Source organism: Lepidochelys kempii, chromosome 3 (genome assembly GCF_965140285.1).
Source record: "Lepidochelys kempii isolate rLepKem1 chromosome 3, rLepKem1.hap1, whole genome shotgun sequence".
Taxonomy (NCBI): Eukaryota; Metazoa; Chordata; order Testudines; family Cheloniidae; genus Lepidochelys; species Lepidochelys kempii.
In genome coordinates, this window is record NC_136382.1 from 166,289,502 (window position 1) to 166,309,508 (window position 20,007).

General features: G+C 40.3%; 1 protein-coding gene across 1 annotated transcript in view; it reads left to right on the forward strand.

Annotated features, from left to right (window-relative positions):
• The first annotated feature begins 54 nt into the window (after positions 1 to 54).
• PTPN14 (protein tyrosine phosphatase non-receptor type 14) overlaps positions 55 to 20,007 on the forward strand; it is a 181,773-nt gene continuing 161,820 nt past the window's right edge. Inside the window, exon 1 of the mRNA XM_073338920.2 lies at positions 55 to 552. The gene's annotated coding sequence lies outside the window, so the exon portion shown is untranslated. The remainder of the gene's footprint in view (positions 553 to 20,007) is intronic.

The window sequence follows — 20,007 nt, forward strand, 5'->3', positions numbered from 1 at the left end:
CCACAGCGACTCCGACACGCACTCGCTCCGCAGCCGCAGCCGCCGCCGCCTCCGGCCCCATTCGCTCTCTCGGGACGACAATCCCCTCCCTCTCTCCTTCCCCCACCCCCGCGGGCTGCAGCGGGAGCCCACGGCTCCCTTCACCGCCTGCAAACTCCCCTCCCGGCCGCAGCGTCCTGCCTCCGCCTCCCCAAACTCCTTCAAACTTTCCCCGCCGCAGCGGGGACAACATTATTGGGTGGGGGTCGTTGGTTTAGTTTCCCTCCCTCTCCTCCGGGAGCCCCCAAATCCGGCACCACCCTGATTTCCCCTCGGCCCAGCTGAGCAGCAATCAGCTCTTCCCAGCAGCACCGGTTCCTACTTTGTCCCCCCCCCTCACCAGTTGGGAACCCTCTCCCGGTCAAGACGGAAACCTTCTCCGCTGGGAAACCCTCCTGGGTGACTTGGAACGAAGCCTGAGTTCAGCTTGTTGCCTTTTCCCGAGGAAGGGGGGGGGGGGCATTCCCAGTGTCCCTGCCCGAGAGGAGAAGCCGCCTCTACATGTAAACCCAGGTAAGCAGCAGCAGGAGCAGTAGAGTTTGCTGAAGTTTGTCCGCGTTGTTTTAATGTGTAACTTGTAGTTGCTTGTACCACTGATCGCAGCGCCGGAGCGGTAGTGACTTTTTCAAAACAGTCTTGTCATAATTGATGGCGTATGTGTGCGTATAAAAATCGGTTCCCATCCATTATAATTTATCATCCGTTGTAACGCAATTATGGACAGATTACTTGTATGTGTACATAATGCAAATTTATCTCAGCTAAACTTGTCCTAATCCAGAAATATACTGAAGCAAATGTCTAAACAATATATGATTTATAGAATCAATATAAATATATATTTGTAAACAGCTGGGGACAAGCTAAGCTTTCTGCTGAGCTGCTTTCTTATTTACACTGTAGGATCCTCCTCTGCCCTACCTCACCCCACCGGATGGATTTACCTTGTTCTTTGTTAGTTACAAGTCAAGTCTACACTGACCATTCCTCTACAGCAAAGGCTGTAACAAGTTGGGCAGAAATTACAATATTACAAGACTGTGTGAGCATTGTGACATCTCTTCTCATTTCTAATGTGCCAAAGTCAAATAATCTTAAAAGATTCAAAAGTAACCTCCCCTATTACAATCCATTTGGGCCATACAGTAGGTATTGTGTGTGGAAGGGTATTGCAATGTTTTCCCATTAGGAACACTGTAGTTTTGGTTGCAAAGGCAGTTCCATTATAAGCACCTCTCTATCTATTGTGGCTTGTAACTTTAACTTTATAGAAACAAATAGTTACTGGTAAACTGGGCAATAACAGTGAATGATCATTCAGAGGTTGTTCCTGAGATTGTGGTATGTGGCCCGCAATCAAGGGCAGTATTCACAGTAGAATGAACTGTTTTTACTCTGTTTCCTCATAGACATTTGCTATTAAAATGTGTGAAAACATACACTTACTGTATGCTGAATTCTTTAGTGCTTGTGACTTCAGTCTATAAAATGGCTCCCTTAAGCAGGAGCTCTTGAGGCCACCTGCCAGCCTTGTGAGGGTGGGAGAGATTAAAGAAGACAAGTAGTTTTTAGGAGATACTTGCTGGAGATTGTCACCCTTGTCTGATGTCTTCTGACCATTTATTTGAAATTGTCTGTATCAAACAAACATTATAATGACATATAGACTCCAGGGTTTGCTATTGCCCTTTTAGGAAGGCTGTCACTCATATCTAACATTGGTTTAAAATATAAGAGGTTAATGTAGTTTTTGTACATGCATAGAATGGGATTTGGGCAATGATCTGTAAATGACTGTGCAGCTGGACCTCCCTTGATTTCAATGGGTCTCTGCACAGACACAGGGCATTTGTCTGAGCAGAATTTCATGCAGGATTGGGGCCTAAATCCAAACCCAGTGGGCACGATATAGAAGTTTCTGAGCCATGCAAACTGCTGATTTGGGGCCCAGTCCCAAAGCCCTTATTCAAATGATAGTCCTTTAAATCCATGGGTTAACTCCTGGATCCCCAAGTCTGCAATCACATCTGTATGGGGAAACCCTTGTCCTCATGTAAAGGTCCGATGGCTCTGTACAATTACAGGGGGTCTGTCTGTGCAGGTCTGACTGCAGGATCAGGGCCCGCATGGATGAAAACTGCAGGGTGGAGCCCTTAGTGCTGCTTTGTACATACAATGTGTCTTAAAAATGTATATTTAAAATCTGTGACTTTCAAATGTTTGCACCCCAGTAGTTACAGCTATTATAACACAATGGTGTTCTTTGAGGATTAATTAGCCACTGTTGTTAATGGCTCGTCGTGTCATTAAATGCCAGCAGATGCCTTGCTTAAATATGGAACAGTCTTCCATGAATTAGGTGTTTTTTGTTTTTTTACTCAAATTTGCACAAACTGCTAAAAAAATGGCTAAACCAAACATGGAGAAAGTTTTCAGCCCGAAGAAGGGTCAGAGGTGCTTTTGAAAACTGTCGGGTACCAGTGTAGTCAAAGGACCACAGATATTTTTCATCTTATTTGTCTTTACTTTGGGTCTGGAATTAATTACATAGTGCTAAAGCACAAGTGTATTATTTGACTCTGAATTTAATAGCTTTACATGCATATCTGTAGCATGAAAGACACACTTTAAAAATAAATAAATCAGGCTCCTTCGTTGGCACGTCAGTTCTATTGTATCTAAGTTGTAGTTAGGTTGTTGATATAACTATTGTAAGAATGCAGTTATTTAATATGTCTTAGAAAGTTTTTCATTAGGCTTTCATACTCAGTACTTTAATTATAGGTTCCAGTTCTTCAAAGGCTTACCCATGTGCTTAACTTCATGTAATGAAGCCACTGGGACTACTTGTGTGTGTAAATATTAAGTATGTGCATACATTTTTGCCATAATAATTAGGATGTATATAGTATGATTGTACTTATCAAGCACAATTACCAAAATAGAGATTGTTATATTGTAGGGATACTATAGCAATCTTGATTTAATCCTCTTGTGCCTAAAAACATTGATGTCAACAGAAAGATTCATAAGGGCAGGTTTTGGTTGTTTTTGAAACAAGCTGTGAAGACCATTTTTCCTGTGAGAAAACTATTGACCATCTGTAGACTTTGATGGAATTTTATATAAAAGCATGTAGTTCTGTATTAATATTTAAGAATATTTAAGATAATTCTTTATTACACAGGTGGTTCAGAGTAATATCCATAGAACCCTATTGATTTAATCTTCATTAAGTTCTAAAAGACTCTTTTGTAAGGTAATATTTTAATAATTTTTATTTTTATAATACTTTCTATTTGGGGACCTCAAAGCATTTTACAAATACTGTTGAGTTAGGCTTCACAGAGCCTCATGAGGTAGGCAATATTATTGTTCTTAGTTTATAGATTGGGAAACTGAGGTACATATATTAAGTGACTTGCCCAAGGTTATATCCTAGTGTGTGGCAGAACCGGGAAGAGAAGTCCAAAGTTAATTCTAGAGCACAGGATTGTGTCCTGACCTCTTAGTCCTATGCTCACGTCTAATTAATTGTTTTCCACCAGGGAACAGAAATGAAGCCATTCCAAGGACCAGCCATAGGTGTCTTGCCATCCTAGATAAAAAATATTTTTGTCCCCTTCTTCCCACCAGTAACTGAGCCCAAAAAAGAAAAAGGTTGAAGGATGTCCCCCCATATGCTGATTTGTTACCCCTAGTAGTTAGAGCCCAGGGTGATCACCCTGATTACCAGCCATACTAGATCCCTCTCTTCTCAGATGGATTCCCTCCTGCAGCTATTTCTTTTCCCTCCCAACTAGGCTATTCTTCTGCTTTGCTCCTACTGCACCAACTAACTGCAGCAGCCTGTTAAGGAGCCCAGTGTGCCACACTCCTCATCTCTATACTCCATTAGCTATAGGATGCAGCAGAACTACAGGGAATTTTGAGATGAATCTCTCTCACGCATCCCTTATCTCTCTCCCCTTCCCCCCAGCACCATCCCACCACCACCACTTGAACTGCATGGAGTTATGCCACATGTGATTTTTCACCCATGGTTTCCAAACCCCTTGAAACATCTTGTGGCCCGCCCAGAGACCCTTGGAAAGTTAGGTTTCAGAGTAACAGCCGTGTGCATCCGATGAAGTGAGCTGTAGCTCACGAAAGCTTATGCTCAAATAAATTGGTTAGTCTCTAAGGTACCACAAGTACTCCTTTTCTTTTTGGAAAGTTAGGAAAGTTCTGGAACTCCAGGAATGTGGACTCCCGAGTGGGTGTTCTGAGGAGGAAGACTCCTAGCCCAAAATGAAGGAAAACAGTGAGAAGACTCAATGCCTTGTGACACTCCAGAAGACAGGTGGGAATAGGGTGGCCAGATAGCAACTGTGAAAAATCGGGTCACTTTTTTTTAACGGAGTGGGGGGTATAGTTGCCTATTTAAGAAAAAGCCCCTGATATCGGGACGTCTGGTCACGTTAGGTGGGAAGGAGTGAAGAGATTGTGGTTGCAGATGTTGTGGAATAAGGGGGCGGGAAAGAATTTGGGAGGGATGGTGGCCCATGAAAGGTGAAAGATAATAGCAAATGTGCGTCGGTCTGGTTGACTTCACAAAAGTGGATGGAAGGGCTGGGAGAGAGTGAGTGTTGGGTGATCCAGGTGAGGGAAAGCCCACGGAAAGAGTAAATGAGTGAGTATAGAGACTACCTAGGAGCAGTCCTTCACACACTTTGAGCCAGTTTGTGAGTGTGTTTTCCCAGACTGAGCCTGCAGCTGTTTTATGAGGTGGGCAGGCTGAAAGGTTGGTATGTGCACAGAGAGGAGGAAGAGTGGGTTTGGTTCTGGGGAAACTAAATAATGGGAAAAGGGGTTGATGGGAGAGTGTAGCAAGTTTGTATTTCTGAGGTGTTGCATACCTATAGTTTGGTTATTTTCTGTCTGGCTATTGATAGTCTTTTTTTTGGTAGATAATCCTTGCCCCAAAGAACAATCTTCTCTCTCTCTCTCTCTCTCTCTCTCTCTTTAAACAATTGCCTAGTACAATGGGGACCACTTCAGATTGAGGCATCTAGGTTCTTTAATAATAATAATAAATAATTAATTACTAACAATAATGATGGGAAAAACACAGAAAACGAGAACAAAAATAATAAAACCACAAGAAATCATTAGAGCGTAATCAAAAAATGGCCTCTTCACAGACAAAATTATTCATAGACTTTTTGTTTTGTTTTAATTTTTTTTATCCAAGTTGTTAGGGAAATTTATCTAATTTTTTTCCTTTATTGAAAATCTTATTTAGCTACACTGGAAGATCTTAAAATGCATTTGCCCCTTTTTTTGTGTGGTTTCTGTTCTATTTTCAGCTCTTTTTTTAAAAAAAAACCCTCTTGATTATGTTTGTTATAATTTATTATAAATTGAATGTTTGATAAATAAAAAAATTGTAAAGTTTTGTGGTGAAAACAAATTCTGTGAAATTTAATAAGATCAAAAATTGCTCCATGTCAAACACTTTGAAGTGAACCCCCCCCTTTGAAATTTCAACTTTTTTTGTGAAAAGTTTTAATTGTTTTTCCACCTCTTAAAAAAACAAGGAAAACAATTTAAAGATTAAAATGATTAATAAAAAGCTTAAAGCAAATAATTACAATAAATAACATATCAAAATGTTTGTTTAAACTGAAGAGATGTAAATAGAAAAGGATAAGAAGAAAATGGGAACACACATTGAAATCAACCCGGAATAGATAGATAAATGCCTATTTACCTCGTTTAGTCACTTCATTGGTGAGCTACTACTATTGAATAGTTCTGTCCCATTTTATTTAGTCATGAGTCACTGTTTGTTTGTTTTTTTGGCAGTGGTGCAATACTCTTCTAATTTTACAAATTTCTGAAATGAACATGGCAATCAAGATCTCCTGATTACCAAACCAACGTTTTAGCCACAAGAGCAAATAGACAGTATGTATTCAGTTTGTATGTATATTTTTCTCTCTTCACTGTATATTTCACCCGTATGTTATAGAGTGCTGGACCTTCTGATTAGTGATTCCGATTAGTGAGTGGTAAAGGACAACATGGAACTATGACTCAGAATTTCCTTGGGATTTACAGTGTTCTGTCTTAATATAGTTTTACTGATACATTTCCCTTAAGATAGTGCAAATGGCGCATTTTTCTTTTGAAAACATAATAGTCTCCATTGACTTTATCTGATATGTTGGATTTGTACTTGATAATATACTATAACATGGTTATTTAAAAAATCGTTCTCATTGAGTTCAAGGGGAGTTTTGTGAGAGGAAGGACTGCAGGATCCTTGTTATTATAGTTGCCTTTATTTGTAATGACATTGGCATGATGATATTGTAATGAAATTAGATCTACTGTAGTGAATTAGCAACATTAGATCATGGTATAATAAGTGTGACATAACTGTGCTTGCACAGTGGTTTGCCTTCCAACCCCTTCATGGGGATTGACCCTTTTGGACTTTGTAGAGTGCATCCACATTTATAAGTTTCTTTCCTATGCTTGGGCTTTGTATTGTGGCATCTCCTCCTGTTCATGACCACATGCGGCTCTAATCACTGCTTAAAGTAACTGAGAGATTGCTTAAGGACAAGAATTTTAAAGCTCCTCTAGCTCTAAGTGTTCATCCTCCACCGTTTTTCCTGCTACTGCTAGCCTGGTAAAGAATTGTGGTTATTTTCAAGCAGCTATTGAAAAATACTTTGTCTGATAGGAATTTAATGATATCGTAATCTTAAAACAGATCCATATGAAAGGCATTCCTCTTAAGGGAGTCAGCATGGTATTTGAAATGTCAAACCTTTGGTATTCTAGAATTAACAGAAACCTTGGGTAATCTAATCCCAATTTGACATTCTTTAAGGGACTTTCCTGGTGCTCTGCTAATGTGAGGAGTAAAACCCAAACTTTGAAAAGTTAACAGACTGCAGCAAGTTTCTTCCCTTATTTCATTTTTTTGAAAAATAAAACAAGATGTGTATTTCTATTATTATTTATTATGTTTATTACTCTAGTGCCTAGGGGGTACCAAGATTGGGGCCTCACCGTTAGTTAGGTTTTTGTTTTATGTAGTAGTAATAGAATTATAATAATAGTCTAATTGAATTAGACTCTGAGCAAAAAAGAACTCTGAAGAACTGTTGTTTAATGTTGTTAGTGATCTAACAAAGAGGCTGAACGGCAAGGTGCCAAAATTTGCTGCTGATGCAAAATTATTTGGTTAGTCAAGACTAGAGAAGACCAAGAGGACCTAATAAAGCCAGATGAAAGAGCAACACAATATCAACATTGAATTTCATCTATTGGAAGGAATAGTTGAATTACTCGTACATGTTACTGGGTTTTAAATTTATTATATCCACTAAGAATAAAAGACTTGGGTTTTGGTGGGTTCAGTGAACTTTCTACATCTACTTAATGGGTCTCAGTGAACAGAAAAGGAAATAAAATACTGTACTAGAATAGAATTTAAAATATTTAAATCAGTGACCACACTCTACTCAGAATACTGTGTTCATTTCTGGTCGCTATATCTCAAAAAAGGTATAGCAGACTTAGAAAGGGATGTAATTAAGAGACTTCCATATGAAGATCAGTTGAAAACATTGGGACTGTTTTAGGGGGAAGATGAATAAGAGGAGACATGATACGGATATAAAAGAATAGAGAAGGTAAACCACGTTCTCTTATTTACTCTTTCTTATAATGCATGACTAGGGGTACATCCAATGAATGTAAAAAGCAAGAAATTTAAAACTGATGAAAAGTAGGGTTTCTTTAACACAATGCACAATCATCGGAACTCAATGCCACACGATATCATTGAGGCCAAGTAGGATTTTTTTTATAAAAGGATTTTATATATACTGTATGTCAACCACTCTCTGACATGGTGTAGGAAGAAATTTCCGTTAGGGGTTATTTCATAATTGTCTACTATGAGATTTCCTGTACCATCTTCTGAAGCACATAGTATATAAACCACTGTCATAGACAGGATAATGGGCTAGGTGGATGTCTGGTTTGACAGCGTATGACAATTGCTATGTTTCTCTGTGTTGATGGTTTTTAGTTAAAAATAATGAACCTGTAATGAGAGGACTTAATATAGCTACACCAATGCTGGAAAGGAAAGCCTATTTTGGGACTTCCATTTGTGGTCCTGAAATAGACATAACGATGATGTAATATCTATTTTATGTTTTATGTATTGTGGTGGGCACACTGGGCAGTGATGAGGATTAGCCGAGAGGGGAGAAGAGCTGGCACTTAGGCCCTATTTAAAGTACCATAGGGCAATTAGCATTGGCACCTGTCACTGAAATCATGTAATCTATTTGGTATAATTTGTTCATTTAAAAAAAATTCTATAAAGCTTATTGTAAACTACCCATGTATTTAAGATGTGCATAATATTCCTGAATTCTCTCTTGAAAAAGAAATTGGGATAATGCTTACATCTAGATGACAGTGGTAAATGTGAGAAACATTCTAACTGTCAGAAACATGTGAGCCATTCTCTGAATGTAAGGAGCAGTCCTTGGTGTAATTTAGTGAGTGTGGGTTTTTCAGAAAAATAATTGAATTATCTCTGAAACTTTAATACAACTACAGACTTTTTTAAATTCTGCGTCTGTGTAAGATGTGAAAGTGAAGGGAAACAGTTCAATTACAACATGTCTCCTCACTTCTAATTTGTTACATTATTAAGAATCCCCTTTTCTGTGTATATTGTAACATTTTTTTAAAAGTACAGTAAGAAATATTTGAAAACTGTATTGGTGTACTCAAAAGGAAAACAGGGAGTGCCAAATCCATCCCTTTAACTGAGGGCAGAAATACCCTTTTTAAATCAATAGGAGTTGCAGCTGTTTCTGCAGACAGATTGGGTCAATAGTACATAACTGCTTATAATACCAGTAAATCAGGAGTATAATGTGTTAGATACTTATATGAAGACTTAGCAAGAGATCTGTTCAGTGCTTCAGAATAACGGACTTGGCTAATATTTGCAAAGATTTGTCAAAGTCTCTATATCTGTCCAAACTGTGGAGTGCACTAATTCTGCGAAAGAGAAGGGATAGGGGGCTCTTACAGATTAAGGTAAAATGAACAATGCTGCCTGAGAAAAAAAGTTCTGTTTGAGAACTTACGCATCATAAAGTGTACACTATCTAGCCACATTCACAAACTCTGCAAAGTTCTCCACAGCCAAATGGAACTAAGAGGATGTGCTGCTAAGCTGTGCCCTGCTCTGGCCACTGAATAAATGCTTTCTCAGTATTATGGAAGTGGGGACTCTCCTGGGCTTTCCTTCAAATTCCCTTATTTTAACATTATTCACAAAATAAAACTCAAGTTTCTTTTGCTGACTTCATGTTGTTAGTGAGGATGAAGATCCGGGTATTTATTAAGATAAGTACCTACAATTATTTGCCTTAGTTTCTAGTTTCCTGCATTTGGGAGCCACTAGCATTCCTGTCTAAATCTGAAGGGTGCTTGTCTTCCTTTTGGGATGACATCCTTTTAAAAACTATGGACCTGATCCAAGGCATGTTGACTTCAATGGGCACTGCAGCAGGCCATAACCCAGGATAAATCAGGCAGAGAGGGTGAGGTCAATAGTAATCCTTCTAGCTTTGTGCTTGTGTGTTTTTTCTTACGAAGAAAAAATAGTTTACATTCTTCAGGTTTCTTAGATTAGCTCTTATCACAGGACTCCTTCTTTTGAGAAAAGACACACATTGACTTGTAGATAAAGTTGGCTGCAGCCTTTTATTGATGAGGATGATAAAGCTAGCTGTTTGGACAGGCCTGATCATGGGGGTTTGGCAGTCTGAGATTCAGCTACTAGTAGTCAATTCCCTGCTTGAGTTTCTTCATCCGATGAAGTGAGCTGTAGCTCACGAAAGCTTATGCTCAAATAAATTTGTTAGTCTCTAAGGTGCCACAAGTCCTCCTTTTCTTTTAGTGCCTACTGTATGTTCTCTCCCTTTAGAACTTCCCCTCACAAGACTGGGCAACCCTACTGGAGAAGCCTGCATTAAACCCCCAACCAATGGGTAATGTTCACTTCTGGGGCTGGTGAGACAGCACTTACTTCACCTACATTGCCACAAGCTTTGGCCTAATTGTTTACTGTAACACAGAATAAACAAAACATCCAAGCTGTGAAACGTTAGAGCTGGGACTTTCAAAAGCACTCACAAGGTGGGCTTACTTTTGTTCCCACTGCAGTCAATGGTAACACTCCACCATTGAGAGTAGAGGTAGGCCAGTGCTGAGTGCTTTTGAAAATCACACCCTCATGTAGATGAGGAAAGCAAACTCCACTCTTTGTGGGAAAACTACCTGAAGGTTCAGTATAGATAGAAATCCCTGATGAACTCTTGAGGTCGGAAGTTAGCTAGGGGGGTTCCTGAACATACTTCATTTATGACCCTCCTGGATCTTTCTCTGGGCAGGAACCTTTCATTAGTTGAGTTTCCCAGCTACTGGGTTGGAGCCACAGAGTTGAGTCAGCAGTTTTGTGACTTCCTACCCTCTCAACAGTATGTTAAAGGTTTTAAGCTATCTAAGAAAACCTCCTGGCCAGTTGGTCCATTCCAACCCATAAGAACTCTTGTAATTCACTTATTGTAGCTCCTGTTACTTGCCACATTGGACCCTTTGTTTGCAAAAACTGATTTGCGACAGCTGTGTGAACGTGCAACATCAAGGTAAAGCCGGATCACAGCACAGTAGCCTCTCTACATATGCTGGTGGCTGCTATTGCTTTGCAGTAGTTCTGCTTGCCTCTGGCACTCCGAGAACAAAGAAAAGAAGTGGTAGAATGGTTATCTCAAAACTTATTTCTTGCAGACGCATACAATTTAATGCCTTTCCCCTCTACAGTTCAGTGACACTTACAAAATTCATTTGTGCTTAAAGTAGTCTCAGCCATAAAAGTGAAAACTAAAATATTACAAGAGAGTATTATCCAGATAATGTAGTATATAACACCAGAATACTAAGTATGTTTGGTCATTGCTGATGGTTACATTTCAAAAACTGGTTTTATTCACAAAAAGAAAAGGAGGACTTGTGGCACCTTAGAGACTAACAAATTTATTTGAGCATAAGCTTTCGTGAGCTACCTTTTTTGCGAATACAGACTAACACAGCTGCTACTCTGAAACCTGGTTTTCTTCAGTTTCTTTGTGAAATTTAGGAAATATAAATTATTCTTAAAGTATAAAATTTATCCTAGACACTACATTTTATATCTTGTGAATATATTTTACATGTAATACTATTGTATTGCAGCATTTTCTTGAGAGGCATGTTTGAAGAAGAGGTATTGTAAGGAAAAGAGCCTTATTTTGCCATGTACTGTGTGTTCAGATTTCCTTCTATTTTTCTTATTTTGAATTATTTTTATATTGCAGTAGCAGTCAGCAGGTACCAGGCACTGTACAAATATAAAAAAAATGCACAGTCCTTATCCCAAAGGGGGCGGGCGGGCGGGGGGTGGGTGAAAAAAAAAAGGAAGAGTATAGGAACGAATACAACAAGTAGGCAGGATAAAAGCTGGCAAATGTATTTTAGTTTTGTAGGTTTGTTTGAACAAATTGTCCTTATCTGCTCTTCTCATTAGTAATGATTAGCTGGCTAGTTGCTTGAAGGTTTCTTGGTTGGAGAAGTAATTTAAAATGATAAAACTATTAAACGTATATTTAGAGTTGCATATTTCCTGCAACATATTTTGATTTCAAATTAAATGATTTCGGGAGAACATGGCTTATGAGAGAAATGATTTACTGTCATAATGTCTGATCTTGCGAAGGGTTATGGAGTGCTGACCATCCTCAAATTCCTCTGAAGTCATTTGAAGCTGTGGCTGCTTTGCTCAACATCTCAGAGGATCTGGCCTGTAACATCTTACTATTCTTTCTTCTTCCTACCAACCACGTTCTGCTTTGCTGTAGTTCCTTCTATTATCTCTTGTGTCACTGACATAATAGTAACTTCAATATTTTTTTAGTTATTACAGTACAACTCCATATTTTTGTAACATAAAGTTATGAGTTTGTAATGCTGCACTGCTGATGAAATAAACAAGTAACGTAGATGAGGTATATTTCTGCAACATTCTAAACTTTGCCTAGTGAAGGGTATGATGTTACCTCCGACATACAAATGATTTTATCCACAGAGGTTATAAATGTGGTTTGTATAGGTTTCTGGAAAGTCTGACTTGGCTTTCTAGATTGTCACCCAGGCAGTAATTAATCTGTGAAAATATCTGACAAGGGGTGGGCATGAGTTTGAGGCAATTTGTACTTCTTTGTTGTTTGAGCCAGTAATGTTAACCTCTGTTAATGTGAATATAGGATTTCCCGGCCTGATTTACAAATGCTAATTTTGGATTTTTAGCTTAGAAGTTTGTTAACAAATAGCTTAGTCCTCTGCTCATGCCTGAATGTTTAGTATACTCAACAACTGTCATTAAGTCTCTGGGAATTGCTGTGAAATTTCTCTTTCAGTTCTTTTAATATAAAATGTATTTGAAGTAAATATTCATGTCTAGTGAGACTGTGTATTCAGGCCAATAGAGCAAATGTCATGCAATTATATCTGTAATATAAAAGGGACTTCCAAGAGCTAACTTCAAGGAGCAGTGCATATTATTACATGCCACTTAGCTTGGGTTGTTCTTTGCTCCTAAGTAGCCTCATTTATATTTAGCTTGACAGACTAATTTCAGCAGATATCAATGTTTATTTTTATGCATTCTTAAATTTTCATCTATTTAAATTTTCACAGTTGCACAAAATTATGGATTTTAAGCATTTTGTTATTAATTTAAATGTTCACAGTTGCAGGAAATTATAAGGGGGTGAGACAATTATTTAATGGCAGTAGCCATTGAGAATCAAAAAGTTAGTTTTATAATAATTAAAACACATATTTTGACACATGATGATGACCATTTACTAAGTAAATATTCATTAAATCAAATTCTCATAAGTTCTCAAGCAGCATCTTTTTTTACTTTGCCTCTCTGTAAATTTTGCTTATTGTCAAATAAGTAAATATTTTTCCTTTGCTTATTGTCAAATAAGCAAATATTTTTCTTTGATTTGTGTGCGTCTACGTTAATGCTTACCAACATTTACTGATAAAAATCTAATCCTTTCAAGCCTATTGGAAATCTAATCCTTCCAACCAAAAAATGTAGCTATAAAGAGGATGGAAGCGAATGTACTTCTCAACAGCTCCATGTGGTGTTTTGCAGTCAGTCAGAATGATATGCTACCTTCCAGATACCAGTATAGAGGATATGACAATAACAGTAAAGGACGTCATTAATTATCCTGGAACATTCCAAGGATGAAACAATTTGTGTGAGTGGGGAAGATTTTATAAAATCAGGGATAATTTAATTCGTGGATGAGTTTGGAGATTCTTCTGGTATCAAGTTCAGTTCAGGAAGAAGATTGATATCCGAGATCAAGCAATAGATTTTTCAATATTGTAGGGCATGATTTTGAATTCTCTGAGTATGGGGAAGCCTTTTTAGAAGCAGAGTGACTGTTGAGAGTGTAGTCTTTACTTTAGCAGATGTAGTGCCAAGCTTCTGGGCTTACAATATAAAGGAAATAACAATTGAGTAGGAAATAACAAAACACGATTCAGTTTAGAAAAGAGGTACGCTAATATGTCTGGGGGAAAATAATCTGAAACACATTCAGCATAAGGGAGAAACCTGTGAAACTGTAATGTTGGCAGAGACCTAGTGATGAAAAAGAATAGCAAATAAAAGGTGTTTCATGGATACTAAGAAAGGCAACCTAAATTTTTCTCTATCAGGCAAAACTTCCTGATATCAGCTCTATTAGGCTGTGGAATAATTTCTCAAGCATGTCAGAGGGAATTGCATTACTTACAGCACTAACAAGACTGGACAAAGCACCAGTAATTCCGTACTGGAAGAAATATGAAGTAGGGAACCTAATGGGCTTCTAATTTTTGCAACCGAATAGGTCTCCCACTTGGTGGTGGTTTGAGAATATAAAACAGATTTTATGACATCTGTGCTCACAAGCTTTGATAATTCTTACCATATGCAAATCTATAGTAGTGGGGGAGATTCATATTTAACAAGAGATTGGAATAACCACATATAATAGCAGTATAAAACTTAGCAGGAGACACTTAAAGTATGTATAGGTAGTCCAGTTTCATGGTGAATCAAGCAATCTCTTTCTTTTGTAACTTAATTTTGTACTTTTGGTTACACTTAGAAGTTTGGTATGCTAACTACCATTTGGACAGCTTAGCATGCCTTAAACAGTTCCACAGACCTGCTTCCAGTGATGCACAGGTGACCACATCTCTGTTTCGGATTAGACTTGGTTTGAGTAAAGTTCTTAACTCTGCTGGTGTAGTGCTGTTGTGGACAGGAATCGATCACACAATATCACTAACTGTACAAAGAGTCTTTTCACCGCTGTCCTGCAGTGTACTTCTTCTGACCTGTGTGGTCTGCTTTGTTCACAAGAGTCACTTATCTGTGGGAACAGCGCTGCTCACACCCTGGCAGTTTATTTGCTTGCTTTTTTTGCCAACCTCAGGTTCTCAGTAGCAATCCATTCCACTGGTAGCAAGCATGCCTTGGAGGAGGTTTTCTTATTAACTTGCTGTCTACTGGACAGTAGCAGAAATGCATGAGCAGGATTGCCTGGAATTACTATGGTGATCAAGACAAAGTTAATATTCTTCAATATACTTACTTTCAACAGGTATGAATAACTGCTCCAGATGCAAAGAAGCGGAGAATTGGGACCATTATAGTGTTGATATCTCTTGTAATTTTATTGCAAGTCTTGTGGTGTTTTGTTTTCTTAGGCCTTGTCTACACTCCAGTTTTGTCGACGCAAGTTATGCCGACATACAGCCACTGCTGTAAGTAAACCACTGTTGCATGTCCACACTATGCTCCTTGTGTCGGTAGAGCGTATCCACACTAGCAGCACTTGTGTTGACACAGAGAGCAGTGCACTGTGGGTAGCTATCCCATTGTGCAACTGGCTGCAGTGCGCTTTGGGAATGGTTTGCAGTGCCTCATGGGGGCAGGAACGGTGTCACGTGATGGCTTCTCAATCCCTTCATTCCATGGGCATTCTACTAGATTGCCAGCTGCTTTTCGACTGCCCTGGTAACCTGCAACCCAGATATCTCTGACAGACAGCATGAATCCAGCACTGCTGTTCAGCATTGTGCTGTGCATTATGAACACAAGGCTATAAGAGGAGCCCAACAGGGGCTATTCAGCTGGGGGATGCCTTGAAGGAGCATATTAACACTGCGGGCTCGTCTACACTGGCAAGTTTTGTCGCCAAAAAACTGGCTTTTGGTGACAAAACAGCAATAGCGTACACACTGCAATGTGACTTTTGCAGAAAAAAACCCCTTGTTTTGGCGACACAAAATTTCCATCCCTGTGAGAGACGTTTGTTTTTTCCCCCGCCCTTTATTGTTGACAAACATGCAGTGTAGACACCACAGCTTTTTCCCCGATTTTATTGGCCTCCAGAAAGTATCCCACAATTCTCATGCTGCCACTCTGGTCAGCGGTTTGAACTCCGCTGCCCTGCAGCCAATCTGTCCCTCCCCTTTGCAAGACCTGGGAATTTTAAATCTCATTTCCTGCTTGCTGGCTTCTCAGAAGAGCTTCCCAGGTAAGCAAGACGGGCTATTGCACCAAACGCGCTCCCGCTTAGACCACCGCTGAGTTGTTGTATCTGATCGGTATATGGGGAGAGGAGTCTGTTCAGTCGCAGCTGCGAGTGACCCGTAGGAATCGGGACGCACATGGGCAAATTTCTCGAGGCCTGTGCAAAAAGGGCTACGATCGGGACACACAGCAGTGCAGAGCGAAGATAAAGGAGCTGAGGCAGGCGTACCATAAAGCGGGAGAGGTGAACTATCGCTCCGGTGGTGCACCTAAGACCTGCCGCTTCTGTAAGGAGCTGAATGCTATCCTTGGTGGTGACCCCACCTCCATCGCCGATAGCCCTGTGGATACTTCGCAGGCAGCAGAAAGGGGGGTAACCCACAGGCTGAAAGTCTGGAAGAAGAAGTCGAGCTAGAAGAGGATGTGGTGCTCCCAGTGGGGCAGGCCGCCAGGAACTTTTCTCCACTCCAGAAGTGCTCAAAAGGAAGCAGATGAGATGCTGAGTAAATTGCTGTGGCTTGTGTAGGGAATCAAAAAGTGGGAGGCAGGTAGTGTTTTCTGTGAGCTGGCTGTTGCCCTGTGTACCTAATCTGCATGGCCAAACAGGGTGTCGATGGGCATCGAGACCTGCAGGGAATCCTCCAGAGAGAGGCTCTGGAAAGTTTTCAAGAGGTACTTGTTAATCCTCTGCCGCAGATTCCAAGGGATTGCAGCCTTGTTAGTTCCCTCATTGTAGGAAACTGTATCATGCCATTTAGCAATCACTGGAGCTGTGACCAAAGCAGCACATAGCTGAGTTGCATGTAGACCGGGGTGAAAGCTGCAAGCATTCAGCAGTTGTGCTCTGGTTTCTCTGGTCACCCGCAGCAGAGAAATGTCAGCCAGCAGGTTGGCCGCCTGTGAAAAAGTGTGGGATCATTTTAGAATGAGTTCCCTGCAAAGTTGCCCTGCAAGCCGTGACCTTTTTGTCCATACGCAGAACGACCTTCCCTGCACTCCTGACACTCACCACGACTGGTGTGCTCGCGGAGCTGTGGGCCTGCCTAGAGTCTGAGAGAAAGTGATTTCTACTAGCAAAAGGCCCTTTTTACTAAAATGTTTGAATCATTTGCTGGAATGTAACAATCCCTCTTCTGTTCAGCATGGACCTTGAAGAACACACCCTGCAGACTGGCTTCGGCAGATAAGAAAAAACCCTAGGCACAGCAAAGAAGACCTGTTCCGTGAGGTGCTGCAGCGCGATGAGAGACAGACCAGGGAGCGGAAAGAGTGCTGGGGAGCCGGAAGGCAGGGCAGAAAAGAGAATGCAGCATTTGCTAGGCAAGCAACAGAGCGGATGATAAAAGTGATGGAGGATCAGACAGGGATGCTCCAGTATCTGATACAGCTGAGCAGATCTGAGCAGATCCGTGGTTGACCTGTGCATCTGCATGTGCTGCAGGGGAGTTCTTTGCCAACCCCACCCCCCTCCATGCCCACACATTCCTTTTCACTTCACAGCCCTCCTGAGCCTCCCCGTCACTCCACCTCCTCTCAACAGTTCGCACAATGATAGCTGGAGCTACACACAGTTGTGTGGTTTTATCTTTTTTTAACCATAAATAAAGGCTAAGGTATTTAATGGTACAGCGTTTTTATTCTGTGTTCTACAAAAGCGTATAGCAATCGATTCAGTTGTATCCACTCCCAGTCTCTATTCAAACTCAAATTAATGGGACCTAATCACATGAGCCACACCATCAGGGGCTCGTTCATAGAATATCAGGGTTGGAAGGGACCTCAGGAGGTCATCTAGTCCAACCCCCTGGTCAAAGCAGGACCAATCCCCAATTAAATCATCCCAGCCAGGGCTTTGTCAAGCCTGACCTTAAGAACTTCTAAGGAAGGAGATTCACCTGCACATATGCCATCATGTGTCAGCAATGTCCCTCTCCCATGTACATTGGCCAAACCAGACAGTCTCTGCGCAAAAGAATAAATGGACACAAATCTGACATCAGGAATCATAACATTCAAAAACCGGTAGGAGAACACTTCAACCTCTCTGGCCACTCAGTAAAAGACTTAAGGGTGGCAATTTTGCAACAGAAAAGCTTCAAAAACAGACTCCAAACGCATGTTAAGTATCCTCACACCTTCTTGTCAACTGTCTAAATGGGTCATCTTGATTATCACTACAAAAGATTTTTTTTCTCCTGCTGATAATAGCTCATCTTAATTAATTAGCCTCTTACAGTTTGTATGGCAACTTCCACCTTCTCTATATGTGTGTGTGTGTGTGTATGTATATATATATATATATATAGCTTCTTACTATATGTTCCATTCTATGCATCCGATGAAGTGAGCTGTAGCTCACGAAAGCTTATGCTCAAATAAATTTGTTAGTCTCTAAGGTGCCACAAGTATTCCTGTTTGTTTTTTAAACATGTTTCATGTTTTGATTCGTTGACTCCCTCAGAGTTCTCCCACATTCTCTTCTCCCCACAAACCAAGGAGATCCACCCCCTCCCCTGTAGTCCCGGCAGGAGTGTGTTTGCTGCTGGGAGCTGGCATGCTTAACTGAGCAGTAGCTATGTGAGCTCTCCACTCTGAGCAGTTTCAAAACTTTCTGGGGCTTTGAAAGAAGATGGGTGCATGTCTGTGTAGCTGGATGCAGGGCAACAGAGTTCAAAACTGTGAGCACAGTGGTCATGGTGGGCATTGTGGGAAACCTCTTGGAGGTCAGTTACGGTGATGTAACGAATGCAGTGTCTACACTGACACTTTGTCAGTCTAATTTTGCCACCAAAAGTGTTATGCCTCTCGTTGAGGTGATTTGATATTGTTGGCAAAGCAGGAGAGTTTTGTCAGCGGGAGGAGCGTTGTAGTGTGTACAGCTCCACTGTTTTGTTGACAAAACTGTATAGTATAGAGCGGGCCTTACTTAAAGCCTCACCTCCTGGAGATGAATAATTATGTGAGAATCCTTCGTTTGTTTGTTTTGTTTAATATGAAAGTTAAGTCTCTAGTCCTCATAGCTGAAGAGAAAAGCTTGGAAATATGACCTGCATGCCTCCTAGTGGCTCAAAAACCAAAAGGCAAATAAAGTTTATTTATTATTCATCTCTTGATTGTTGAACATGTAGGATTGACAGTATTGCCAGTATATTTCATATACCCACTGAAACCCATAACCATAACTGCCTCAGCAGTGCGGGGTTGTTTGAGGTGTCAGTCCTGCAGTGAACTCCATGCAGGAGGAGACCTGAGTCCTGCGCCTGCATGGAGCTGGAGAAGTCAGTGGAGCTTTGTTTAGTCACGCGGTCGTCTGTGTGCAGAGCTCATTGCAGGATCAGGGCCTTATTTTGCGTATTTGATACCTTCTCTTCTTCAGCTTTGCATATGTAAGAGAACAGCTTGTCAATGTTGGCAATTACTTACCTTTTTTTTTTAATTAAAACAAAAATTAGGAACTATTTTGTGCAGTAGGAGGAAGCTTCTCATCTAACAGCTGTTTTATTTATTTTTGTGCCTTCAGTTTATGTAGCCAACCATATTTACTTGCAACACGAGCCATGTTCTTTTCTATGGTTTTTCATAAGCCTGCAAACTAAAACATTTTGTTAGACTGTAGGCAGTAATATTGTTTGTGATAGCAGTGTTGTGTTGCCTATTGACACGCTCATTGTAGGGTTCTGCCTTGAAAAAGTAATGCCTTGACTTGCCCAGAAAATATATCTCCACAGTTCTATTTCCTCTGCTAGGGATCGTAAACACATCAGATAATGAAATAATCATTTTCTCTGTGTGTGTGTGTAACCTTAAAATGTTAATTAAAATTATCACATGTATGCCCCACTAACATGCACACCACGTTTAAAGGCAGAATGTCAAAAATCCACTTGGTACCAATACCTCTGAGTTTCCTTGCCCTTTGATCTTTGTTTAAAAAAAAAAAAAAAGCTGTAGGAATAAATTACAACGCTGTGTGAAATTGGTGGAAGTGTGGGCAAAGGACATTGTCAAACATCTGTGGTAGTAGTTGGTGTACAGAGCTTATTTAAACAGAGATGTGTTGCTTGACACATAGTGAGAAATTACAAAGACACGCTCTAAGGGCCAAAGGTGGTGGTGGTGGAGATAATAATAATAAATCAAACAAAATACCTGGCTTTCATGCCTGAAAAACGGATTATTCTGTCCTTTTCCTGCCACTGTGGGGCTGCAGGCCTCTATATTTTATCCAG